The sequence below is a fragment of the Ambystoma mexicanum genome, chromosome 7p (assembly GCF_040938575.1).
Source record: "Ambystoma mexicanum isolate Mex_15411 chromosome 7p, UKY_AmexF1_1, whole genome shotgun sequence".
Taxonomy (NCBI): Eukaryota; Metazoa; Chordata; class Amphibia; order Caudata; family Ambystomatidae; genus Ambystoma; species Ambystoma mexicanum.
The window spans coordinates 110,124,144-110,151,926 of NC_090939.1; the positions used below are offsets into that span (position 1 = coordinate 110,124,144).

The window sequence follows — 27,783 nt, forward strand, 5'->3', positions numbered from 1 at the left end:
CGACGAATGCTTCGCCATCCTGAAGGAGGCCATGCAGAAAGGAGCCTGGAAGACAGTGCTGGAGGCTGTGGAACGAAGGACATGTGAGGCCCGGATCGCCCTCGAGCAATTGTGGAGAGTGAGAGAGGAACTAACATTCTCGGAGTCGGGGCTACTGCTGAGAGGGGAACGAATCGTGGTGCCCCAGACCAAAGTGGCACAGGTCATCGCACTGGCGCACCAGGGTCATCAAGGGGCCCCCAAGACCAAAGCTCGCCTCCGTCAAAAGGTGTGGTTCCCTGAGCTGGAGCGGAAGGTGGAGGCGTTTGTGGCCTCGTGCGTGTGGTGCCAGGCGGCGGCCCTGGCCCAGAAGGAACCATCCATTGAAGCAATGCCCCGAGGGACTCGACCATGGGAAGTGGTGCACGCTGACTCGGGATCTACATCCAGAGGTACGCATTTTCTGGTGGTGGTCGACGAGTGGTCAAGATACCCGGAAGTTGAGTTCATAGACTCAGTGGCGTTTGAGAACGTGGTGGTGGCGCTGGAGAAGATCTTTGCCACTCATGGCCTCCCCTCTGTGCTGTGCTCTGACAACGGAGCCCCATTCCAGGGTGAGAGCTTTGCCGAGCTCATGAAGGATTATGGCATTCAACACCGGCGGGTCACCCCACTGTGGCCCCGCGCCAACGGGGAGGCCGAGCGCATGATGCGCACTCTCAACAAGGTGTTCAGAATTGCCCATGGAAAAGGGGAGTGTTTACAGAGGGCTTTGTACGTCTTCCTACGAGGTTACCGAACCACCCCTCACTCGTCAACGGGGGTGGCTCCGGCAGAAGCACTCTTCCAGCGGTGCCCGAGAGATGTCATACCGGAGGTGGGGGACAGAGACCCTGCCGTCATCGACAATGAGCAGGTGGAAGAGGACAGACAGGTCAGGACACAGATGGAAAACATCAGGAGGGGCCTCAGACCCCCACACATCGCGCTGGGAGATGAGGTGCTGGTGAGAAATCGTCACCCCCATGGAAAACTGTCTCTCACGTATGAACCCGCTCCCTTGAGAGACTCACTAGCTAATGCTGCATTTCTTCTCTATTTAGAAGGATGGTCTTAAGAGGCCCATTGTTTTGCACTGTTGAGACCACTCCGCTGCTTTTGTTTCTGTAGAATCCTTGCTGTAGTCCATGGCAAGTAATGGAAGGCTAAAAACATGTTGTGAATTTGCTTGTGAACGTTTAGGTACCCTTTCCAGTTAGCGTCAGCTGATGGGCTTTTTGTGACAGCCAGCTGCCAGTGAACTAGATCATATTCAAATGAAGCATGACAACATTTGCGGCATCCTCCTGAGACAAGTGGCGGCCTGTGTGTATGGGCAGGAGGCACCGCCCCCTCGCTTCAGTGGCATGCAACACTGTCCTATTATTTGCTGCATGCCTCTGAGCAGGGACGCTTCCTCCGCTACATTTTTTGTTTTGGTTTTCAATAATGATGAGAAGCCAGAGAAACATACGAAGGTCATCCCGGCTGCCTCTCATCATTTTGCTACTAGTGTAGGAGAACACTGGCTAGCAAGAGAGAGTCCCCTCATCTTACTTTAGACAGCACGCTCTGTGTGCGGTGGGCCTTCCCGCCGTGTCCTGGATGGCGTTGGCGTGGTGAAGGGATGAGGTAAGTGAGAATGTGTTGTGTATTTTGTGTAATGTGTTTGCATGTATGCGAGCATGCAAGCAGGGTTGTGTGAGTGTGTGTGTGGGAATGCATCGGTGTGAGAATGTTTGTTTCTATGTATGAGGGCATGACTGCTGTATGAATGAGTGGGTGAATGATTGAGAGTATGTTGTGTGAATGTATGAATGCCTGGGTGAACAAGACGGTGTATGTTGTGTGAATGAGGACATGTGTGTGTGCCTTCACAGAGTGTATGGGGGAGTGTGCCTCTTATTTCGGACGCTACTGGCGGCATAACATTAATACCTGGCAACAAGGGTAAAGCAAACATGAGTGCAATGATATAGCTAGACTGGCATACGTGGGTGCAGCCAGTCAAGCTATTCTTTCTTACGGTGGCATGCTATTTCTTTTATTCGGCATGAAGGGTAACAGAAACATGATGCATGCTAATACCTAGCTAGACTGGCATATTTTGTTGCAGCCAGTCGAGCTATCCTTTCTTATGATGGCTTAGTATTTTCTATTGGGCATCAAGGGTAAAGCAAACATTTATTATGACAGACTGACATGATTGGGTTCAGCCAGTCTATCTATACTTCATTATGTGGCTTGGTCCTTTTGACTAGGTGTCAAGGGTAAAGCAAACATGATGAATATTATGATGTTGTTAGACAGGTGATTTTGGTGCAGCCAGTTTGGATGTACTCTCTTACTCTGGCATGGAATTTTCTACTGACAAAAGCCAACAGGAGTAAGTTCTTATATGGTAATTATGGCATCTATTGGTGCAGTCTGTGTGAATATGTATGGGCACAACCAGCATGAAAAGGTTCTTTATGCTTGCGCATATTGTGGGAAAAGGCGATATAACATTTTTGGGGAAACACTCCTGTACACTGTTGGTGATTTGCATAGATTGGATTGTTTCAAGTACTCCATACAAAACCGATTGCAAATTTTATGGTTTTTGTACCCAATTTTCACCAAATGTGTGCTAGAAAATGCACCATTTTGACCCAATGCTTTCAAAATGTTCTCTGGGGAGAACTCTCCTGTTGCCGAAATGGTTTGGTTCAGGGTCCCTCGCTACGCTTGATCAGTCCGGCATATTAAAGGCAAACATTTACGCATCTTGACTTAAACAAGCATTGGCAATGCCAACAGTTTGAGCTTTTTGTGTTTTTAATTGGTAATGTACTTGCCAGGCACTGCCTTCGTTTATTGACTGCCCATTGATGGTAGCAGGTGCACAATGGTGCCAGTACCTGGCATTGTAATAGCAGTGCCTGGAAAATGCCTACTACTTCTACACAAGGCACAACTGTTGGCTTTGCCAATGTTTGTTTTTAACATGACTTCAGTGTAGGACATACATAGTGCTTTTAAATAGAGTGGCTGAAGGCATACCTGGTTAAGACATTTTAGTACACCACTCGCACGGTTGCAACACCAATTGAGCTCTTAATTCTCAGAAGACTACTTTGAAAAAACGCTGGCAGGCATTTTGAGTGCCAAGTTTGATGGCCACGCTTGAGTAAGGCGAGCTCAAGGAGTTCCCATGAAGAGGTGTTTTGGGTGAAAGGGGCAGGAACTGGGTGGGAATGGCCATAGGGATTAACATGTCCATGGGGAGTCAATGGGTGGGCACACAACCAAACAACACCTACAAGCTTGGTGTTCCCTCATACGCCACTTATCCCTATCTGTACTCTAATGCAATAGTTTTGGATTCTAGGTGGCGCTACACAGTCACCTAATAGCCCAAACAAAACATTCACTAGCCACCACAGCCTGAGACTATCCAGGTAATGTTTTCCCGTGGTCATTTTCTTGCAAAGTTGTGCCTATGTATAATATGCATTTAGAGGCCGATTCATGGAATAATTAGCGCGGCGCAAGTGGGCAAAAACGTGCGAATCGCAGTGGAATAGCGAAAATCGCAGTGCAAGTGCGAAAATCGCACGAAAAGCAGCGCACATCGATTCATGGAAGTCCGTGCGCGAGAAAACCAGCGGATGTGCGATAAAAAAGAGCGCGGCGCACGTTGGCGCACAGGCCATCTAACAGCGTGCGCCAGGTCACAGCGAAAATCGCACAGGCCAGAGCGAAATTCGCACATAGCGCGGCACACGCAACAAAAGTAGGCGGAACACGGGCGTAACACTCGGAATGGGGAACAACTTGCCAAAACGTGGGTGTCACGGGGGAAGTACAGGGCACAAGTGCGCGGAACGCCCACACGCTCGCCTACAACACGTATTCATGGAATAGAATAGGGCAAAAAAGCGCACGCTCAAACCAGCGCACAGGTACAAACACGACCGCCACAAGAAAGCAGGCGGTAGCGTCTCTGCGGCTGTAAGAAAGGTGCGCCAAAAGTTGCGCCAACAAATAGCACCTATATACTGCCATGATGAATGTCCTATACTGTGGCCCTCCAGGACAAATGACGTGCAAAGGGGTACCCACAAACACGGACACCCGCTGACAAAAAATACGTGTGCGTGTATACCGGAATTTCCACACGCGATTTCAGCAAGGTACGTGTATTTCAGGGGTGCGCGGGAAGTTCCACACGCGATTTCAGCAGGGTACGTGTATTTCAGGGGTGCGCGGGAAGTTCCACACGCGATTGGCCCAGTGCGAGCAGGGTACGTGTATTTCAGGGGTGCGCGGGAAGTTCCACACGCGATTGGCCCAGTGCGAGCAGGGTACGTGTATTTCAGGGGTGCGCGGGAATTTCCACACGCAATTTCAGCAGGTTACGTGTATTTCAGGGGTGCGCGGGAAGTTCCACACGCGATTTCAGCAGGGTACGTGTATTTCAGGGGTGCGCAGGAAGTTCCACACGCGATTGGCCCAGTGCGAGCAGGGTACATGTATTTTAGGGGTGCGCGGGAAGTTCCACACGCGATTGGGCCAGTGCGAGCAGGGTACGTGTATTTCAGGGGTGCGCGGGAAGTTCCACACGCGATTGGCCCAGTGCGAGCAGGGTACGTGTATTTCAGGGGTGCGTGGGAATTTCCACACGCGATTTCAGCAGGGTACGTGTATTTCAGGGGTGCGCGGGAAGTTCCACACGCGATTTCAGCAGGGTACGTGTATTTCAGGGGTGCGCGGGAAGTTCCACACGCGATTGGCCCAGTGCGAGCAGGGTACGTGTATTTCAGGGATGCGCAGGAAGTTCCACACGCGATTGGCCCAGTGCGAGCAGGGTACGTGTATTTCAGTGGTGCGCGGGAAGTTCCACACGCGATTTCAGCAGGGTACGTGTATTTCAGGGGTGCGCAGGAAGTTCCAATCGCGATTGGCCCAGTGCGAGCAAGGTATGTGTATTTCAGGGGTGCGCGGGAAGTTCCACACGCGATTGGCCCAGTGCGAGCAAGGTATGTGTATTTCAGGGGTGCGCGGGAAGTTCCACACGCGATTTCAGCAGGGTACGTGTATTTCAGGGGTTCTGGGGAGTACCACACGTGAATTGGCCGTGTGGGCCCTCCCAGGTGTACGCTCCACAACCTCCACGGACCCTGCAGGCAGCCCACACCACGGGGGACTACCCTGCACCCATGCTCATGTCCCGCAGGCAGCCCATCCACCATGGGCATGCCCCCCAGCCAACCCACATGTCACCTTGCACTACTGATCAACAATGCATGTCTACCACCACCCCACCCCCCTGCCACCATAGGCATCCTCCACCACGCCCCCACTCATGTCACCCACCACCCCCACCCCCCTGCCACCATGGGCAGACTCCACCAGGCCCCCACTCATGTCTCCCACCACCCCCACACCCCAGCAGTGCAGGGGCAGCCTCCAGCAGGCCCCCACTCATGTCCCCCTGCACCCCCACCCCCCTGCCACCATGGGCATCCTCCACCAGGCCCCCACTCATGTCTCCCACCACCCCCACCCCCCAGCAGTGCAGGGGCAGCCTCCACCAGGCCCCCACCCATGTCTCCCACCACCCCCACCCCCCAGCAGTGCAGGGGCAGCCTCCACCAGGCCCCCACTCATGTCTCCCACCACCCCAACCCCCCAGCAGTGCAGGGGCAGCCTCCACCAGGCCCCCACTCATGTCTCCCACCACCCCCACCCCCCAGCAGTGCAGGGGCAGCCTCCACCAGGCCCCCACTCATGTCCCCCTGCACCCCCACCCCCCAGCATCCAGGGTCACCCTCCACCAGGCCCCCACTCATGTCTCCCACCACCCCCACCCCCCAGCATCCAGGGTCACCCTCCACCAGGCCCCCACTCATGTCTCCCACCACCCCCACCCCCCAGCAGTGCAGGGGCAGCCTCCACCAGGCCCCCACTCATGTCTACCACCACCCCCACCCCCCAGCATCCAGGGTCACCCTCCACCAGGCCCCCACTCATGTCTCCCACCACCCCCACCCCCCAGCAGTGCAGGGGCAGCCTCCACCAGGCCCCCACTCATGTCTCCCACCACCCCCACCCCCCTGCCACCATGGGCAGACTCCACCAGGCCCCCACTCATGTCTCCCACCACCCCCACACCCCAGCAGTGCAGGGGCAGCCTCCAGCAGGCCCCCACTCATGTCCCCCTGCACCCCCACCCCCCTGCCACCATGGGCATCCTCCACCAGGCCCCCACTCATGTCTCCCACCACCCCCACCCCCCAGCAGTGCAGGGGCAGCCTCCACCAGGCCCCCACCCATGTCTTGTGGGATGTATTTACCCATGCATCCTAGCCCTACCTCAAAACTGTGCAGTACTGACATGGAAAACATCATGATGGCTAGAGCTTCCCAGAAAATGCACAGGGAAATGCATGAAGAATAGGCTGCCACTCATTTTTGCCGATGTTACGGGCACAGAAGGAAACTGCCTAAAACCACCATTGGACTACCCACACAGTAGTCTGAAACCATTGGGAATGGCAATGCTGATTGCCAAATGCAACCTAGAATTGTGGGGAATTCATTTCTTAAATCCCAAAAATGGGTGCAGTACCAGTACTCACCACTATCCAAAAGCCGGCGTTTTAAAACCACCCTGTGTTTCTCTGAAGGCAAGTCAAAATGCCTATTTTCAAACATTGCAATATGTGCAAAATATTTACTGAACACCAGCAGACATTTGGCAGAATGGAGTTTTGTGTGCCTACAAAATCTGGGAAATGAAGATCATAAGACAAGGTTTATAACAAGACTGGCTGCGCTGTGGATTTCAGCAGTTTAAGTTGCACTGGATTGAAAGACACTAAAAAAAAATCTAAATGTTTAAATTGACTGAGTGACCTACTTTTGAGTGTCACATAGGTTGCAATTGTTTAAATGTCATAGTTTTGCACTTAGAATCAGTATTCTAGCTGCATGTGTAAAATTGCAAGTTAATTTAAAAAGCAACAAATAACATGACAGTAGCTGAAAGTCTGGCTTAAGGAACTGAATTCTGCCTGGCAACTACCCCCATCAGGAGTGAAATTTGAGTCACCACTGTGTTCCCAGGCCAACCTTCCTTTTGCTGCCCACACGAAGGATATGCCATCTATCTGATAATTGAATTATCTGTGCTCTGCAGGAGAGTGAACAAAGCCCTCTTCACTCAGGCAAAGGTTTTTATTACCGCAGTCGTAAAATGTAGCTTCCTCTTGGCAAGAGCTGGGAGGGGCACTGCCTGTGAGAGCAAGCTGGCTTGGCAGAAACTGGAAAGACTGGTTTCTATACCATGTGACCTGGGAAACCACACCCCTTTGGAGCCAGAACATAACTTTAAAAAGATGAATAACTCATAGAGCGGACATGTGAAAATTTTATAAATGATACCATAATTCTTGTGATTTTTCTGCCCACATTTTAAGAGGTTTTTCGACCCGGTGGCATGTTCAGGGGGGTGTCAGCGGAAAAGTGGATATTACTCTAAATGTATGCATGTTAAAAATCTGAAACTTCATCAGTTAATGTCCCTACTCCCTGCACACATGTATGTAAAGTTGGGTCAATGTCAGAAATTGCAAAATCAGTTAAAAAGTGAAATATGTGCCGTTTCTGAATGCAAGCTCCCAGGAAGAGCAGAGTTTGAACAGGGTATACCTCCTGTAATGCATGATGGGTGCATATGATTTTAAAACAATATGTACCTCTGCAAATATGTATTTGTTTCAAATCTAGATTTGTGTGTAAGTTGACAGGAGGAGTGGACTTTCTGCAGGCTGTAAAATGACATCACTCTGACTCACAGTTCATTCCCCAATCAAATGATAAATGGAAGTTTGACCAATTAGAAGCTGAGAGAGAGGTAGGGTCAGTGATGCTAGAACACACCCACATTCTAAACACATAAAAGCAGACAGACAGGACAGATAGGGATTTCCAAATCCATCTGCAGCGGGACGCTCTGCCGGAAAAATCCATACTTACCTCCATCAACCTCCAGAAAGCCAAACTAGAGACTTCAATCTATCCAGAACTAAGAGGACCAGAGAGAAAGCAGTGCTGTACCCAGAGAGACCCAGACCAGCAGAGAGAGCTGACCCAGATCACTGTGAAGTGCAGAGGCCAGACCAGACCAGAGTCCAGTTTAAAACCCTGACCAGATCCATGGCGAGGCCCATTTCACTCAAGAATATAGTGTGAGTACCTAGAAAACTGTGCAGAACCAATCTCTTAGTTAAAATAATATAATTCAATCCTATTTTAATCTAAGTAGAACTGTCTCCTAACTGTCACCTGTCACTTGTAAAGCTGTCACCTATGATTTGCTAGTTGCAAGCTGCACTTGTCATTTTGAGCTTTTGAAATTTGCAAACCCAAAAACGACCTTTATTAAATCGCTCATATCTCCGCGACCGTTTGGGCTAGAGACTTGCAGTAACTTTCCTCTGATAGCTTAGAATCGTAGCTTTGAATCGCACCAAGAACCGCTGCTGTTTGCTTTCCATTTGCCAGAAATTCGTTTAACCTGCTAACTATCCCTGCATCATTGCTAGTGTGAGCCTGGACTAATATTAACTAGATACCACTCACCCTGAACCTCTGAAAGGGAATTAACAGCATTTCCAGCATATTTCTCATCCATTGCTAACACATATAAAAGCATTTGGGCCTGTGTTTTCAAAACTCCTATCTGTTTTCTGTTGTCTAAGCTTGCTGGGGTGAACTGATTACATTGATTGCATTTTTGAGAACTGCGTGCTTTCCTCCCATTCCCTTGCATTGCATAAAGAGGGGGGGAGTAGATTGCCAGAGAAAAGTGATTACATTGTTTGGTTGAAATCATATTGAGTATTTTCTGTACTGCATTCATTGAATATTGCATCCACCTGAGCTTACATAAAGCATTCTGTACCACCTTCTTCTTTTGTTCCTATTCACCTGTGTGCTATCTTATCCATTTCCTGTCAACTCATTAGTGATTATAAAGAAGTGTGCTAGTGCCAGATTCTCCATTGTTAATCTTTATCATATCAGATTAAGTGTGCTATTCAAGTATTAATTTATTATAAAGTGTGATATATCTATTTTAAATTATCAAATAAACCTTTTAAACTTGCAAAACAGAACTACTTCTTGGCTCAGTGGGGTCAGGGGGATTCCAAGAGAGGGGTGTTATATAGGGGTAGTCATCCAGAACGCATGAACTGGACCTAAAGATATATCAATAAGGGTTTTCATTCAGTATTATAGACTAGGCGTTGACTTAGCTGTAGTGTTGAATTGAATCCTCTTACAAATTGGGGGCTCGAGCCGAGACGTTGGGTTAGATTTACCACTTGTGCAGCTTAATACAGTGTGCTAACTGACGGGATACATACATCCGGTCGGATCACCACGCTGCATTACGCTGTGAAGCATTCCTCAAAAGGGACACTCCAAGAAAAGTTCTGTTCTGCAAAAATAAAATACAAACTTCTGTAAGTCAGGACAGAGACCAACCTCTAGAATGACGACCTTAGTAGACATGAAAATAGCCAGAGAGCACCTCTTGCATAAGCTATTTGTGAGAGGTGAATGGACCGAACAGGGCCAGGATGCGTGGTTGCAGGCCATCACACAACAGGTCACTGAAACAGGGTCAGATATATATAGAGATCAGGGTCCCTTACATGTGGCCCTGAGTGAACTATATATGGCTCCTAAAGCCAAAGATGAACACAATAAGATTGCCAGGGTAGCGGCGTATTTATATTTACATATGGGAGCCGTGCAGGACAAATGTGCTGAAGGCCAAGATCTGGCGAGTAGGCAACTGCTGGCATTACAGAAGGTCCAATCTGACCTGGTCTCTTCTGAGCAGAGGCTGCAGAGGAGCCAGGAGTCAGAAAATGACAGCAGACTGTACATCACTAAAATGAGGGAGGATATGGATGTGCTGCAAAAGGAAAAGTCAGAACAGGATACCAGATTTCTGGCCCTGCAGAAGGAGCACCAAGACAGTTTGGACTCCTTACTGCAGAGCCAGAAAAAGCTGGAGCAACAATTAGACTTTAACAGGGCATGCACGGAGCAGGTAGCCACCCTGCAAAGTCATCTAGATAGAGTGAAGGTAGAGAGCAACAAGCTGATCTTGAAAGACCTGGATACCCAGGCAGAGTTTGATGAGGAGCGCCAAAAAGCTGGTGCCCTTCAACGGCAAAGGGACGACCTGGCGGCACAAATGCAGGCTCTTAGTCAGGAAAGAGACGCCTTAGGCCAGGAAGTCTGCCATTTAAAAAGAAAAATGGAAGAAAATCACCTGGCCCACCAGGGACTGGGTGATCTCCAAAAAGAACACCAGAACTTGTTAGAGCACACCAGGAGGGTGGAGGATGCTCTAGCAAGAAAGGAGCAGGCCAATAGGGACACAGCTCAGGAGGTAACCCTCCTGCAGCAAAGACTGTCCCAGTTCTCCAGGACCAACCAGGAAGCACAGAGGGAAAACGAGGCCCTCTGTGAACACAATGATAGGCTCCAACAACAGGTAGCGATGCAGGAGAGACTGATAGAGTCCAGTAAGGCCTTAACTGAAGAACTGAAGGCACAAATGCAGGCTCTTGCATTGCAACAGGGAGCAGGGGTGGATAGAGATGAGGTTCGCTGGGAAAGGGAAACTCCGGAGCATAACCTCAGGAGCCCTAGTACCAGAGGCCCTCATACCTCTCAGTCCCTGGACTCTGCCACCCCCATGTTCCCTGGCGCACATGAGCACAGGGCCACAGGGATGGCAGATTACTATCCAGCTAAGAGTATGGGGCTCATAGGCCAGAACCACTCAGGAATGGAGGGGTGGGCATCCGGGTATGGGCACCCAAGTACAGTACAGTTCAATGGGGAACCCCAGGAGAGTAGGCCCATTAAGGGCATCCTGAAAACCTCTGCCCAGTTAGGTCAGTGGAGGGGGTACCCATCAAATCCTGGCAGCAAGGAGGAATCTGAAGACCCCTCTGAACTGCGCAGGACGCAGGAGACCAGGTCCCCACATTCTGCCAGCCATTCCCAGGCTCGCAGAATCCGGGAAAACCTGGAAGAACAGACGGGAACCTCTGGGAGCAGTGCCTCTGAGTCCGAGGAAGAATGGACAAGGGTTACCCGAACCAAAAAGGCCAATAAGGCAAAAAGGGCCTTGCTTAAGGACCCTTTAAAGCAGATTAAGGCGATCAGGAGCGTCATCACGCCTTACCATAAGAACGCTAAGTATTCTGTTTGGGAGCACTTAGAGTTGTTTGAGCAAATGATGGAGACTTTCCATATGAAGGACAGCCAAAGCTGTATTCAATATGTAAAGTGGACCTTCTCCCCGGAATACTCCAGTTTCTTTGCGGGGCTGGAGGACCAAAATCATTTAAGATGGTCCACATATAAGGCGGCCATCCTGAAACATTTTTCTGTTCACAGAAATCCTCAAGAGGCTCGCAAGGCAGCCTACAATTTGCAATGTGGGGAGGATCAGGCCCCACAAGAATTTGTGCAGGAGTTAAAGCGTGCTTTTGCACAGACCACAAGAAGGGTGCGCACGGATAGCAGGGAATTTATAAATACGTTTTTCCATGCCTTGCCCAAATATATCATGACCCAGCTCGTGAGGGATTTTCACAAGAAAAGATCTTTAGACTGGGTCATTGAACAGGCTACCCGGATCTATGAGGTGCAGAAACCGATAGATAGCAAAAGTAATGCCCAGAAAAACCCCAAAGCCAACACCACCCCTGCTGCTGCCAAGGTGGCAGAGGTAAAGGTCACCCCCGTTTTAGATTTGGAGATGGGGGGGCCTAAAAACCTACCTGCACCTAATAATGCTAGGCCCAGAAGGTCCTCGGGCCAGTCACAGACAGGGAGCCAGGGAGGCAGCCCCACAAATGGGGTCCCTCGCTCTCCTGATTATGTAAGTCCCCGTTACAAGGGAAACAGACCCATCCTGGGTTATGTGTGGACTCCTCCAGCCCAAGGCGGGGGATCCAGCCAAGCACCTAACCCAGGGAACTTCCCTCCAAACTTCCCACAGGAGGGCAGAAAATTACCAAACCCTGGGCAGAACTTTTTCCCCAGATATCCTCCCGACTTTCAGCCCCAAAACCATCCATCCTTCTTTCCCCAATTCCCTGAGCCCAGACCACTGAATCCGGGAGAGGGGAGGCCAAGGGTGGAGGGGTACCCAAATCTTCCCAACCAGGGGTACTACCAAAGAAGGGATAGCTACCCTTCCCGGGATCAGCCCAGGGGAGAAAACAGGGCCCCGTATCAGCCTGAGCGGGTTTCCCAGTTAGAGCGCCAGGTTCAAAACATGGCGCGGGATATGGGTCATCTACTGAGGGCGCAGCAGAACCCTCAGATCAGCATGCCGGCGCAGAACGCACCCAACTCTGGACCTGGTGCTCCAGAACAATGACGGGGGCAGCACCCCGATAACTCACCGGTTCCCAGGGGGGAGGCACAAGGGGAAGGGGGGTGTAAAGCCTTGGAGGAAGCTTCCTTCCTCACTTGTAAACAGCCCCTGGAAACCCAGGAACCGGAAACAAAATCTCTTGCCCCTGAAAGTCTGCCTCCTAAGGAGCAGAGGGGGGGTAGGAGAAACAAAAGACCCAAACAGACTCAGTTTGAGGAGGAGGTACAGATCTTCCAATTTGAGGGAGAGGGATCCTCAGAGGATCCTGGGAAAAGGATCTTCTCCTTCAGAGAGGGGGGAACTCCTCCCAAAGAAAAATGGGTCCCTAGGGATGCAAATCCAGACTGGGGAGATGTGGAGACTGAGCTACCGCCGCCCACCATCTCATCCCAGAACCAACAGCAAGAAAACCCCCTGGTTCAAACCCATCCTGGTGACTGCCTCCAAAAAGGGGGGGGCGGCCCAGAACCGGAACCAGGGGAACCCACAATGGCTCTGATCTCCAGTTGCCAACTTTTTCTTTCAGATTCCCAAGGCTCTCCACAGAATTCTGCCCAAAATTCTTCTCTCGCGATGTCCAAAACCAGAAAGTTAGCCCACCAGTTGTCCAAAAATGTACATTATCTGTGCCCCCTTGAGGAGAAGGAGGGAAGATATTATGCCCCGGTACAAGTACAGGGGCAGGGTACAATCTCGGCACTGGTGGACACTGGATCTCAAGCTACCCTTCTGTCCAGAAGGGCCTTTGACGAACTGAATGCAGGAAGGGGAGAGAATTACCAAATTCCTCTCACCTCTCTTCCTGGACAACTGCAGAACTTTGACGGGAAGGAAATTCCCGTTGAGGGGACTGCAGACTTGGACATTAAGATCGGGCGACACAAGTTGAAACACCCGGTCATAGTTGTGACCCCGGAGGGCACCCCTTGTTTACTAGGGAATGACCTCCTGAGAAGGTTGTCACCCCTAATAGATTGTGTAAACAAGGTCCTCTGGACCCAGACTAGCCGACCAATAAAATTAAAACAGAGTGTCAACCATGTTAGTTTAAACGGCACATGCCACATGGTTGAACAAAAATCTGACCAAGTAGAATTTCACTTCCAGAACAACCAAATTCCAGACGTGACAGTCATAGCAGTAGGACAACAGACTGGTGATGGGGGGTCCTCTCTATTTCTGAAAATCAACCTTCCTTCCAGTCTAAAGTGGTATTCCACGCTGGAAGGAAACACTTTGAAATTCTATACCAATCCACAATCAGAAACTCCCACTCCTATAGTCCAGAAAGATGTGAAATCAGCTCAGAGCCTGGCTGATATTCAGCAAATTGGAGAGCAGTTGTTCATCCCTGTTCAGTTAAATGATGGGAAGGACTCTGTTCTCGCTCGAGTGTGTGTGAACAACGGTAAGAGCTTCATCAGCGAAGCCATGTTTCGCCAACTCCCAAAAGATCCAGCCATTCCCACCTTCAAACTGATAGACAAATGGGAAATGGACCTGGAAGCACCTAATTCCAAACATCTCCTGCCAAGCAGGTGTATGCTCAAAATCTCCATTGGCAACAAGAGCATAGTCCACAATTGTTGGGTCGTGCGAGACGTCCCTGCCGCCTTTTACTTAGGCAGTGACATTCTCAATCGCTTTGCCATTAGTTTGGACCTAATAAACTTCAAAGCTTGGTCCCGATTAGCGGATAATCCCATGGGCTTTGATGATCCAGAAAAAGCATTTAGGTCAGCTCAATTACTACCTTATGCAGTTGAAATTCAGATTAAAGAGGAAGTCACCATCCCAGAAAGGACCCGACAATTCTCCCTGGAAGTGAAAGTTAAAAGGGGACAAGAGTTGAAAAACCCTGATGCTTACATACATCTAAATGCTTCTCTCCAACAGCAAGGGTTGGGGGTAAACCCAACACCATTAGTCAACATAGAACATGACACCATTCCAATAGAGGTGGATAACAGCGACTTAAAGAGTATTACTCTAGCCGCAGGCACCATTATTGGAATGGCGGTTGATGACCGACATTTTTCCATCGACTTAGTAAATGAACTGTTAGGACCAATCCCCAAGGACTGTTTTGACAGTGACAGTGATGACAATACAACACCAGACAGGATCTTTACCCGGCATGGGGGGAACTTCCTGGTGTACACTTCCTGCCCCTATGGTAAGGAAGATGTGACTTGTGACTTCAGGAGGGATGAGGTGATTTTCCAGGTCCATGAGGGCTGCCTTTCCCACCTGAAGCCTCCGGTCCAAATCAGCACTCTGACCAGGGACTTCTCCACCCAGCTGGAGGAGGCCGCTGAAATAGCCAAACCAGAAGTCTTTCCAGGCTTCAGGCAGATGGTGGAAGAGAGAGTCAACCTAGCTGATGCCTGTGTGACTCTGGAACAAAAGCAAAAGTTGAAACAAGTTTTCTTGGATTTCCAAGATCTCTTTGCGGTAGACTCATATGACTGTGGTCGCACTGACATCCACACAACAACAATCCCCACGGACCCTGGCATGACTCCTGTGTTTGTGAAGCAATATCGCTTGCCTCTCGCATCAATGGAGTCCCTTACTGAAATAATTAAGAACCTTGAGTCCCGGGGAATAATCCGTCCAGTCCACAGCACCTTCAATAATCCGGTGCTGGGAATATTGAAGCCAAACGGCCAGTGGAGACTCTGTGCCGACCTCAGGGAGCTCAACAAACGGGTCCATACTTCCCGATGGCCTCTGCCCTACATTGACCAAGGGCTGGCCCAGATCCAGGGGTCACAGGTATTCACTGCAATAGACCTGACCAATGGATACTGGACTGTGCCTGTCAGTAGGGAGGACCAATACAAGCTGGCTTTTACCTTTGGGGGCCAGCAGTACACATGGACCCGGACTCCCTTCGGATACCTCAACTCCAGCAATGAATTCAACATTTTTCTACACAAGGCCATGCCCGACTTGGGTGCAAGGGGTAACCTGGCTTATGTAGATGATGTCCTCATCAAAAGCTCAACTGTTGAGGAACACATAGCGGAGATCCGTTATGTTCTAACACAGTTGAGGGCCGCCGGAGCAAAACTTTCCTTTCAGAAAGCACAGTGGTGTAAAACCCGTGTTAACTTCTTGGGGCATGAGATTACTCCTCAGGGTCTTTGTCCCCAGGAAAAGAAAGTGGAAGCACTTCAGAAACTGAAAGACCCCACAACTCTGCGGGAACTAAGGAGCCTCCTTGGACTGACTAATTACAGCAGAAAGTTCATTGAGGGCTACGCAGAGATCACCAGACCCCTGATTCATCTCCTGAAGGGGGGGGTCAAGTGGGAATGGGGTCCAGAACAAGCCGAGGCGGTAAAACAACTCAAAAGAAGCCTCTCACAAGCGCCTTGCCTAGCTTACCCTGTCAGAAACAAGGAGTTCTTCCTGGAGACGGGGTTCTCTGATACGTGCTTGACGGCAGTATTATACCAAAAGCATGACAAGGTCAATAAAGTAATCTCCTATGCGAGCAAAACTTTATCCTCTGTGGAGGAAAAATTCAACGATTGTGAGAAGGCACTCCTGGCAACGGTGTGGGCATTGAAGAATTACCGCCCGTTTATCCAGGGGGAACACATCATAGTGGAGACTCCACACCAGCCTCTGCAATATCTCCAAAGTGACAGAATCCGGGCCGGAAATGTGAGTAATTCCCGAATTACTTCCTGGATTCTGTCAATGCAAGGCTTTCCTGTGGAGGTCAGATATGGCCAAAACAAGAAGAGTCCCCTCGCGCAAGGTCTGGCTGACTTGCATGATTGTGCCAGAGAAAACTGTCTCGAGGACGAAAGTCTAAAAATCAAGGACAACACGGAGGCATACCTTAATTCCCCACACAAAGTCTTTGAAGAGGACAAGTGTGAGGGAATGCCCACTGTGTATGTGGATGGATGCTCTTACCATGTTGACAACAACGGGGAGAAAGAACTAGTGGCCGGCGTAGGGAATGCATGGGTGAATGAGTCCCCAGAACCCTCCGCCGGATACAAAATTGGTCCCCGAAGTAGTCAGGTGGCAGAATTGATGGCTGTGCATCAGGCCATCCTCACTGCTGTCCAGCATCAACTCCACGAACTGGTCATAATCACAGATTCGGATTATGTACGGAACGGGTTTGTGGAGCACCTGGTTAATTGGAAAACCAGAGGCATGTTATGTGCTAACAACAAACCCTTGAAACATGGGAAGTTGATCCAAAACATTGATGATCTGGTCACCTCGAATGAGATGACCATCTATTGGAAGAAGATCAAGGGTCATTCCAAAGTAGAGGGACCAGACAAAACTGGAAATGACTTAGCTGATCAGCTGGCCAAAACCGGGGCCATCCAAGGGGATCTAATTGAGATTGAGTCCCTGTTGGGGGAAATCCAGGTCACTGCTATCACTAGGTCCCAGACAAATGCTCACAATGACCTTTCAATTGCACAATGGAGTAAGGAGACCCCTGATGCTGATTTGATCACCGCTCAGAAGGGGGATCCAATTATTGGTAAATTTTACCAGCACCTTGAGGACCCTGAGAACTTTCCCCTGACGGATACCGATTACATTGGGAAAGAGGACCTAAGAGTGTTGATGAAATGTCCAAAAATGTTCCGAATCCAAGACGGTTTGCTGGTAAGGAAATCCAAAGCTGGCCACGATCAGTGGGTGGTTCCTACCTCATTCCGAAGCCTGATGTTAAGTCACGCCCATGATGCGTCCACCGCCGGTCATAGGGGGTTTCACACAACATTGGAAATCTTAAGAGAGGTTGCATACTGGCCACACATGGGCCAGGACCTCAACCAATATTTGAAGGGTTGTCTTGTGTGTGCACAATTTCAGCCGACATCCCTCACACACCGGGCGCCTTTACAAAAGAGGGGAATGACACTGCCATGGTCAGATTTACAAATCGACTTTGTAGGCCCTGTGATTCGCTCGGCTAGGGGGAATAAGTACATGTTGACTGTGACATGCTTGTTTACCAAGTGGGTGGAATGTCTCCCAGCCCCAAATTGCAAGGCAGAAACTGCAGCTGCCTTGATGATTAACCACATCTTTTCCCGTTTTGGTCTACCTCAAAGGATTGAGTCAGACAGAGGTAGCCACTTCACCAGTGAAGTAATGACAAAGATGTGGGAGATACTGGGGGTCAAGAGAAAGCTGCATATTGCTTATAGACCAGCTTCTTCTGGGGCAGTAGAGAGATATAACCGGACAATTGTGAGCATATTAAAGAAGTTTGTGGCAGATTCTGGGCCAAGTTGGGATATCCGATTACCTCTGGTCCTAATGGCCATCAGATCTACCCCTTCATCTGCAACCAAAATGTCACCATTTGAGTTGATGACTGGGCGCAAGATGGTGCTTCCTCAGCATTTGCTCTACAGGACCCAAGAGCAGACACTAATAAATGCCTCCACTACTCATGAGTATGTGGAGAATTTAAGGAAACACCTTCAACATGCTTTTGCTTACGCTCAGCGGAATCTAGAAAGATCAGCTGATAGCATGAAGACCCATTATGACCTGAAAACTTCCAGGAAGGAATATCAGGTGGGAGACCGGGTCTATCTATACAACTTCCAAAGGAACCAGGCCAAGCAGCGCAAATTTTTGCCTACATGGAAGGGACCATTCGAGATCATAGACAAAATCTCCCCTGTGGCCTACAAAATCCACATCCCCAAAGGTCCTTTGGCAGAGGGGGAAGACAAGTGGGTCCACATAAACCAGTTGAAATGTTGCCATCCCAGGCACACTCTGCAACAACTGGAGGAACCCTCTGGAATCCTAGCGGGTACTGTATCAGACTAATTCAGTTCCAATCATAAAACATACCACATCTAGTTTCTAAAATATTGTGATTTGCATGAAACTGTCTCTTAGTTATACTGTTTTTTTTTTATCAAAGTAAGAATGTAATGTTTCGTCATGATGAAATGCATATGCTGTCCCACCATCTCAACAGTGGTGGAAAAACGTCTATGAGTAGGTATTGCCGCTCTTCCTTTGTCGTCCTAGGAGAAAGAAGACCTTGAGACTGGCCAAGGAGGATGATCCGGAGACCGGGAACGAAGATCCAATGGGCCCAGTGGACCGCCCAATACTCCCATCAGGACTGGCGAGGAGAACCGATCGATCAGTACCGGATGGAGGAAAAGATGCTGAACTGTGCCATCTATTGGAAGAAGATGAGGAAACATCCCAGATCTTGCGAGTCCCATCAGTGAAACCGAATGGCCATCGCAAGAGGGGGGCTTGTGGGATGTATTTACCCATGCATCCTAGCCCTACCTCAAAACTGTGCAGTACTGACATGGAAAACATCATGATGGCCAGAGCTTCCCAGAAAATGCACAGGGAAATGCATGAAGAATAGGCTGCCACTCATTTTTGCCGATGTTACGGGCACAGAAGGAAACTGCCTAAAACCACCATTGGACTACCCACACAGTAGTCTGAAACCATTGGGAATGGCAATGCTGATTGCCAAATGCAACCTAGAATTGTGGGGAATTCATTTCTTAAATCCCAAAAATGGGTGCAGTACCAGTACTCACCACTATCCAAAAGCCGGCGTTTTAAAACCACCCTGTGTTTCTCTGAAGGCAAGTCAAAATGCCTATTTTCAAACATTGCAATATGTGCAAAATATTTACTGAACACCAGCAGACATTTGGCAGAATGGAGTTTTGTGTGCCTACAAAATCTGGGAAATGAAGATCATAAGACAAGGTTTATAACAAGACTGGCTGCGCTGTGGATTTCAGCAGTTTAAGTTGCACTGGATTGAAAGACACTAAAAAAAAATCTAAATGTTTAAATTGACTGAGTGACCTACTTTTGAGTGTCACATAGGTTGCAATTGTTTAAATGTCATAGTTTTGCACTTAGAATCAGTATTCTAGCTGCATGTGTAAAATTGCAAGTTAATTTAAAAAGCAACAAATAACATGACAGTAGCTGAAAGTCTGGCTTAAGGAACTGAATTCTGCCTGGCAACTACCCCCATCAGGAGTGAAATTTGAGTCACCACTGTGTTCCCAGGCCAACCTTCCTTTTGCTGCCCACACGAAGGATATGCCATCTATCTGATAATTGAATTATCTGTGCTCTGCAGGAGAGTGAACAAAGCCCTCTTCACTCAGGCAAAGGTTTTTATTACCGCAGTCGTAAAATGTAGCTTCCTCTTGGCAAGAGCTGGGAGGGGCACTGCCTGTGAGAGCAAGCTGGCTTGGCAGAAACTGGAAAGACTGGTTTCTATACCATGTGACCTGGGAAACCACACCCCTTTGGAGCCAGAACATAACTTTAAAAAGATGAATAACTCATAGAGCGGACATGTGAAAATTTTATAAATGATACCATAATTCTTGTGATTTTTCTGCCCACATTTTAAGAGGTTTTTCGACCCGGTGGCATGTTCAGGGGGGTGTCAGCGGAAAAGTGGATATTACTCTAAATGTATGCATGTTAAAAATCTGAAACTTCATCAGTTAATGTCCCTACTCCCTGCACACATGTATGTAAGGTTGGGTCAATGTCAGAAATTGCAAAATCAGTTAAAAAGTGAAATATGTGCCATTTCTGAATGCAAGCTCCCAGGAAGAGCAGAGTTTGAACAGGGTATACCTCCTGTAATGCATGATGGGTGCATATGATTTTAAAACAATATGTACCTCTGCAAATATGTATTTGTTTCAAATCTAGATTTGTGTGTAAGTTGACAGGAGGAGTGGACTTTCTGCAGGCTGTAAAATGACATCACTCTGACTCACAGTTCATTCCCCAATCAAATGATAAATGGAAGTTTGACCAATTAGAAGCTGAGAGAGAGGTAGGGTCAGTGATGCTAGAACACACCCACATTCTAAACACATAAAAGCAGACAGACAGGACAGATAGGGATTTCCAAATCCATCTGCAGCGGGACGCTCTGCCGGAAAAATCCATACTTACCTCCATCAACCTCCAGAAAGCCAAACTAGAGACTTCAATCTATCCAGAACTAAGAGGACCAGAGAGAAAGCAGTGCTGTACCCAGAGAGACCCAGACCAGCAGAGAGAGCTGACCCAGATCACTGTGAAGTGCAGAGGCCAGACCAGACCAGACCAGAGTCCAGTTTAAAACCCTGACCAGATCCATGGCGAGGCCCATTTCACTCAAGAATATAGTGTGAGTACCTAGAAAACTGTGCAGAACCAATCTCTTAGTTAAAATAATATAATTCAATCCTATTTTAATCTAAGTAGAACTGTCTCCTAACTGTCACCTGTCACTTGTAAAGCTGTCACCTGTGATTTGCTAGTTGCAAGCTGCACTTGTCATTTTGAGCTTTTGAAATTTGCAAACCCAAAAACGACCTTTATTAAATCGCTCATATCTCCGCGACCGTTTGGGCTAGAGACTTGCAGTAACTTTCCTCTGATAGCTTAGAATCGTAGCTTTGAATCGCACCAAGAACCGCATTCCTACCCCTTATAGTTTTACCGCAATCGCGGAACACGCATCCGCGAATTTTACCACGATTTGCAATTTCTTCACATGTAAAAACTGCTGCTGTTTGCTTTCCATTTGCCAGAAATTCGTTTAACCTGCTAACTATCCCTGCATCATTGCTAGTGTGAGCCTGGACTAATATTAACTAGATACCACTCACCCTGAACCTCTGAAAGGGAATTAACAGCATTTCCAGCATATTTCTCATCCATTGCTAACACATATAAAAGCATTTGGGCCTGTGTTTTCAAAACTCCTATCTGTTTTCTGTTGTCTAAGCTTGCTGGGGTGAACTGATTACATTGATTGCATTTTTGAGAACTGCGTGCTTTCCTCCCATTCCCTTGCATTGCATAAAGAGGGGGGGAGTAGATTGCCAGAGAAAAGTGATTACATTGTTTGGTTGAAATCATATTGAGTATTTTCTGTACTGCATTCATTGAATATTGCATCCACCTGAGCTTACATAAAGCATTCTGTACCACCTTCTTCTTTTGTTCCTATTCACCTGTGTGCTATCTTATCCATTTCCTGTCAACTCATTAGTGATTATAAAGAAGTGTGCTAGTGCCAGATTCTCCATTGTTAATCTTTATCATATCAGATTAAGTGTGCTATTCAAGTATTAATTTATTATAAAGTGTGATATATCTATTTTAAATTATCAAATAAACCTTTTAAACTTGCAAAACAGAACTACTTCTTGGCTCAGTGGGGTCAGGGGGATTCCAAGAGAGGGGTGTTATATAGGGGTAGTCATCCAGAACGCATGAACTGGACCTAAAGATATATCAATAAGGGTTTTCATTCAGTATTATAGACTAGGCGTTGACTTAGCTGTAGTGTTGAATTGAATCCTCTTACAGTCTCCCACCACCCCCACCCCCCAGCAGTGCAGGGGCAGCCTCCACCAGGCCCCCACTCATGTCTCCCACCACCCCCACCCCCCTGCCACCATGGGCAGACTCCACCAGGCCCCCACTCATGTCTCCCACCACCCCCACACCCCAGCAGTGCAGGGGCAGCCTCCAGCAGGCCCCCACTCATGTCCCCCTGCCACCATGGGCATCCTCCACCAGGCCCCCACTCATGTCTCCCACCACCCCCACGCCCCAGCAGTGCAGGGGCAGCCTCCACCAGGCCCCCACCCATGTCTCCCACCACCCCCACCCCCCAGCAGTGCAGGGGCAGCCTCCACCAGGCCCCCACTCATGTCTCCCACCACCCCCACCCCCCAGCAGTGCAGGGGCATCCTCCACCAGGCCCCCACTCATGTCTCCCACCACCCCCCAGCAGTGCAGGGGCAGCCTCCACCAGGCCCCCACTCATGTCCCCCTGCACCCCCACCCCCCAGCATCCAGGGTCACCCTCCCTCAGGCCCCCACTCATGTCTCCCACCACCCCCACCCCCCAGCATCCAGGGTCACCCTCCACCAGGCCCCCACTCATGTCTCCCACCACACCCACCCCCCAGCAGTGCAGGGGCAGCCTCCACCAGGCCCCCACTCATGTCTACCACCACCCCCACCCCCCAGCATCCAGGGTCACCCTCCACCAGGCCCCCACTCATGTCTCCCACCACCCCCACCCCCCTGCCACCATGGGCAGCCTCCACCAGGCCCCCACCCATGTCTCCCACCACCCCCACCCCCCAGCAGTGCAGGGGCAGCCTCCACCAGGCCCCCACTCATGTCCCCCTGCACCCCCACCACCCAGCATCCAGGGTCACCCTCCACCAGGCCCCCACTCATGTCTCCCACCACCCCACCCCACAGCATCCAGGGTCACCCTCCACCAGGCCCCCACTCATGTCTCCCACCACCCCCACCCCCAGCAGTGCAGGGGCAGCCTCCACTAGGCCCCCACTCATTTCTACCACCACCCCCACACCCCAGCATCCAGGGTCACCCTCCACCAGGCCCCCACTCATGTCTCCCACCACCCCCACCCCCCTGCCACCATGGGCAGCCTCCACCAGGCACCCACTCATGTCTCCCACCACCCCCACCCCCCAGCAGTGCAGGGGCAGCCCCCACCAGGCCCCCACTCATGTCTCCCACCACCCCCACCCCCCAGCATCCAGGGCCACCCTCCACCAGGCCCCCACTCATGTCTCCCACCACCCCCACCACCCAGCAGTGCAGGGGCAGCCTCCACCAGGCCCCCACTCATGTCTACCACCACCCCCACCCCCCAGCATCCAGGGTCACCCTCCACCAGGCCCCCACTCATGTCTCCCACCACCCCCACCCCCCTGCCACCATGGGCAGCCTCCACCAGGCACCCACTCATGTCTCCCACCACCCCCACCCCCCAGCAGTGCAGGGGCAGCCTCCACCAGGCCCCCACCCATGTCTCCCACCACCCCCACCCCCCAGCAGTGCAGGGGCAGCCTCCACCAGGCCCCCACTCATGTCTCCCACCACCCCCACCCCCCAGGCAGTGCAGGGGCAGCCTCCACCAGGCCCCCACTCATGTCTCCCACCACCCCCTCCCCCCAGCAGTGCAGGGGCAGCCTCCACCAGGCCCCCACTCATGTCCCCCTGCACCCCCACCCCCCAGCATCCAGGGTCACCCTCCACCAGGCCCCCACTCATGTCTCCCACCACCCCCACCCCCCAGAATCCAGGGTCACCCTCCACCAGGCCCCCACTCATGTCTCCCACCACCCCCACCCCCCAGCAGTGCAGGGCAGCCTCCACCAGGCCCCCACTCATGTCTACCACCACCCCCACCCCCCAGCATCCAGGGTCACCCTCCACCAGGCCCCCACTCATGTCTCCCACCACCCCCACCCCCCTGCCACCATGGGCAGCCTCCACCAGGCCCCCACTCATGTCTCCCACCACCCCCACCCCCCAGCAGTGCAGGGGCAGCCTCCACCAGGCCCCCACTCATGTCCCCCTGCACCCCCACCCCCAGCATCCAGGGTCACCCTCCACCAGGCCCCCACTCATGTCGACCACCACCCCCACCCCCCAGCATCCAGGGTCACCCTCCACCAGGCCCCCACTCATGTCTCCCACCACCCCCACCCCCCAGCAGTGCAGGGGCAGCCTCCACCAGGCCCCCACTCATGTCTACCACGACCCCCACCCCCCAGCATCCAGGGTCACCCTCCACCAGGCCCCCACTCATGTCTCCCACCACTCCCACCCCCCAGCAGTGCAGGGGCAGCCTCCACCAGGCCCCCACTCATGTCTCCCACCACCCCCACCCCCCAGCATCCAGGGTCACCCTCCACCAGGCACCCACTCATGTCTCCCACCACCCCCACCCCCCAGCCACCAGGGGCAGCCTCCACCAGGCCCCCGCCCATGTCTCCCACCACCCCCACCCCCCAGCCACCAGGGGCAGCCTCCACCAGGCCCCCACTCATGTCTCCCACCACCCCCACCCCCCTGCCACCATGGGCAGCCCCCACCAGGTCCTCACAATCCCCAATCATGTGCGTAATGGTCAGCCTCCACAGCCAAAAAGCCCTACCAAGTAACCCATTCACCCACATCGAAATGGAAATCACATGTTACACCCCCAATGTTCATTAAGCTAATGAACCCATGTCCGTCACACACAATGGTTGCAATTGAATAGTAAAACACACAACATGACATGCATGAAACCAATGAGATGATACCACACAGTGAAGTATGCTAACAAAATTGTATTGAAAAAAATAAAGAATGCTAAAGAAAGAAAACAAACTACAATGTGAATGAGAAAAAAAAAGCTGCATGTCCGTATAAAAACACAAAACTGCAAATCAGAATCCAAAAAAATTATGTCCAAAGTCAAATGTAAAAAAATCTCCATGCAAAAAAGAACTATGTACAAAACTAACAAGGGTCCATGAGCCCAACTGAACAAAGGAAACCTACTAAAAAACCTACCTAAAAATCAACTATATACAAAAAGTGGAGCAGTGTCCGTCGACTCCAAATCATAATAAGAAAGAAAGGAAACCTAAAACTAAAGAACTATATACAAAGGCGGCGGGCAAGTCCAGCGGCTCACTCCGTGGTGTCCCGGGCCAGGGCATCATCGAACTCCTGTTCGATGTCCTGGAGGCGGTCCAGTTCCATGGCGCCGAGGGTCCGCAGGGACGACGCCGTGTCCTCCTCCAACCCCCTGCGGATTGCCTCGAGGCACTCGGCCCGCCTCAGGGCCCTCCGCATGGAGTTCTCCGCCCTGACCATTGTGAGCCGCGCCTCTTCCGCCCGCCGCCGCTCCGCACCTATGGCGTGGCCCAACCGCTAACACACAGAAGACACTCTCTGTCCTGGGTCCCCCTGCCCTCCGGCCGATGCCAGCCCCTCCGATGTCGAAAGCCCCGAGCCTTCATGTCTCCCACCATGTTGCTGCTGCTGCTGCTCTGCCTCTGCCCGTGCACTGCCTCCTGCTGCCTGCACATCCTCCGCCGGCTGGGGTGCACTTGTTGATGTGGCCACCCCTGCTGGACCTCCGACTCCCGACTGTGGCAGGGATGCCTCCTCCACCAGCCTGGCCGCACCGTCAGAGGCAGCTCCACAGGGCACCCAGGTGACTGATGGGTGGGAAGATGGCACAGAGGACGACTGGCGCGTAGGGGGTCCAGTTGAGGAGGGGGTCGAAGCAAGCCCCATCAGACAGCGGAATCCGGCCTGGGTGACCTGTCCCAGCAGGCTGACGTGGTCAACGAGCCATTCGAGATGACGTGCAGTCTCTCCATGAAAAGACTGCAGGTCACCTCGCATGGCCCGTTGACCCAACGCCACACCAGCCAGGACAGGCTCAACCCGGACCTGGATGGCCACGTCCGCAGGCAGAGGAAGGCCAGTTGACGTCAGCTCATCCCCTGTCTGAAAACGGGTCTGGACGTAGGCATCCCTGCTGGTGCAAGATGATGCAGGGACAGGATCGGGGACAGGATTGCACACAGGCACCTCCGCGGCCGCCTGTGCTGCCTCCTGTCCCTGGTCCTGCACTGCATCACTAGCACCAGTGGGATCCCCACCTCCAGACCCCGTCTCTGGTGCTTGCACGGCCTCCTCCTCCACCAAACCCCCCGCCAACCTGGATGACTCCGTGCCATCTTCCCCTGTTGGGCCCTGTGGGGTCCCAGCTGCCCCTTCTGCTGCCGAGGAGTCCAACTGCAACCTCCGCCTCTTGGACCTCCCCCCGGCAGCTGCGGCCTGGGACGCGGCACCGGACTCCTCACTCCCCGACAAGATGACAACACGGGAGGGGAGCCGGGCCTTGCGTCTCCGGCTGGCGGTCGGATCCCCGCCACTGTGCTCCACAGCACCTTCTCCGCCCTCTTCATCAGTTGACGCTGCAGACAGGGAGAAACAAAACACAGGCATCAGGGCACTGTACAATGGACACATACACGCATGACAGTTGCACATGAGTGGCATTGGCAAACCTCAGACATGTCATCACAATCCCCAACACACATGTCATTGCAACTCGCACACATGAGCCATACCACAGCCATATCGCAACTGCCACCACCATCCATACACATACAACAGCATCAGCAGCCAAAGGGGAGCCAGACATCACATGCAACACAGGAAGTGCACCACACATGTACACACACCACCACACTTGCATGCATGTCTACACCTCTGCCAAGTGTCGCACTGTTCAGACGGGCATCCATGTCACATCTGCCAATCAGGCTTCCACATACCGCTGTCACATGCATCCATGTTGCATCACTGTTGCACCCTTGACAAATACACACACATGCACATGTACACAGTGCTCATACATGCAGCCGAAAACAACATACATGCCTGACATCACGGACATGTCTACTTACATACACATTCATCCAAACATGTGTGCACGCACAACTGCATTTGCCATGCAAGCCCACACACACAAGCACCATCCATGTCTCACACATTACAGCCCTCGCATGTGTCAGACCCACGGCCCTGTACACCCCCACCCATACTCGACCCCATACAAACAGATGTGCAACCGGCACAATGCCGAATAATCACCACACGCACTGCTCACAATCAGGATGCATGTACACTCACCGCTCGACTCCAGACGGGTCTGCTTCTCTAGGACCTGGACGTGGAGCGCTGGGGATATGCGTTCCAGGACCCCCATCTGTTCTTCCGACAAGTGGCCCCGGCACCCCTTGGCATCCGCTGCCTTCAAGAGGCGCAGGGCCTTGTTCAGGGTCCTGGACCTGAAGTCCACCCAGCACTTCCTGACATGTTGTAAGTCCCGGACTGCCACCCCCTCCGCGTTGATGGCAGTCACGATGTCAGTCCAGATCCGAGTCCGTCCTTCCTTGTCGGCGCGGGAACTTCCGAAGAGGGCATCATACTGCCCCAGGACTTGCTCCACCAGGACACCAACTTCGGTGGCACTGAAGCTGGTGCCCCTCTGCCTCTCTGGCTGGGGGTTGTCAGTGGTCACAGATGGTGTTTGCCCCGACATGACAACCCCAGAGGCAGGAGTGGGTGGGCAACTGGGTCCTGGGGCTGGGCTGTGGAGCGATGGAATTCTTTGGTTCAGGGGTGGTCACAGCAACAGCACCCCTGGCTGATGTGCAGGCAGCAAATGGCAGTGCACGTGGGCAGCAGGCAGTCAGGCAGCAGCAGATGGCAGGTGGGAGCGTGCTCGGGGTTCTGGGGGGCAGTAGTTCGGCCTTCTGGGCAGGAGCATGGTCTTCCGTGTGCTTACGCGTGGCCAGCTTGGTACGGAGTGATTTCGCACGTGAAAATCCTGCACGTCAGCGTGAAAACCGAGGAAAGGCCCTTAGCGCGTAAGC

The 27,783-nt window shown here is 51.5% G+C and overlaps 1 long non-coding RNA gene across 1 annotated transcript in view; it reads left to right on the top strand.

Annotated features, from left to right (window-relative positions):
- Positions 1 to 1,427: 1,427 nt before the first annotated feature.
- The window catches only part of LOC138526513 (uncharacterized), a 53,471-nt gene continuing 27,115 nt past the window's right edge, over positions 1,428 to 27,783 (top strand). The window contains exon 1 of the long non-coding RNA XR_011283597.1: positions 1,428 to 1,650. This is a non-coding gene — a long non-coding RNA (uncharacterized lncRNA). The remainder of the gene's footprint in view (positions 1,651 to 27,783) is intronic.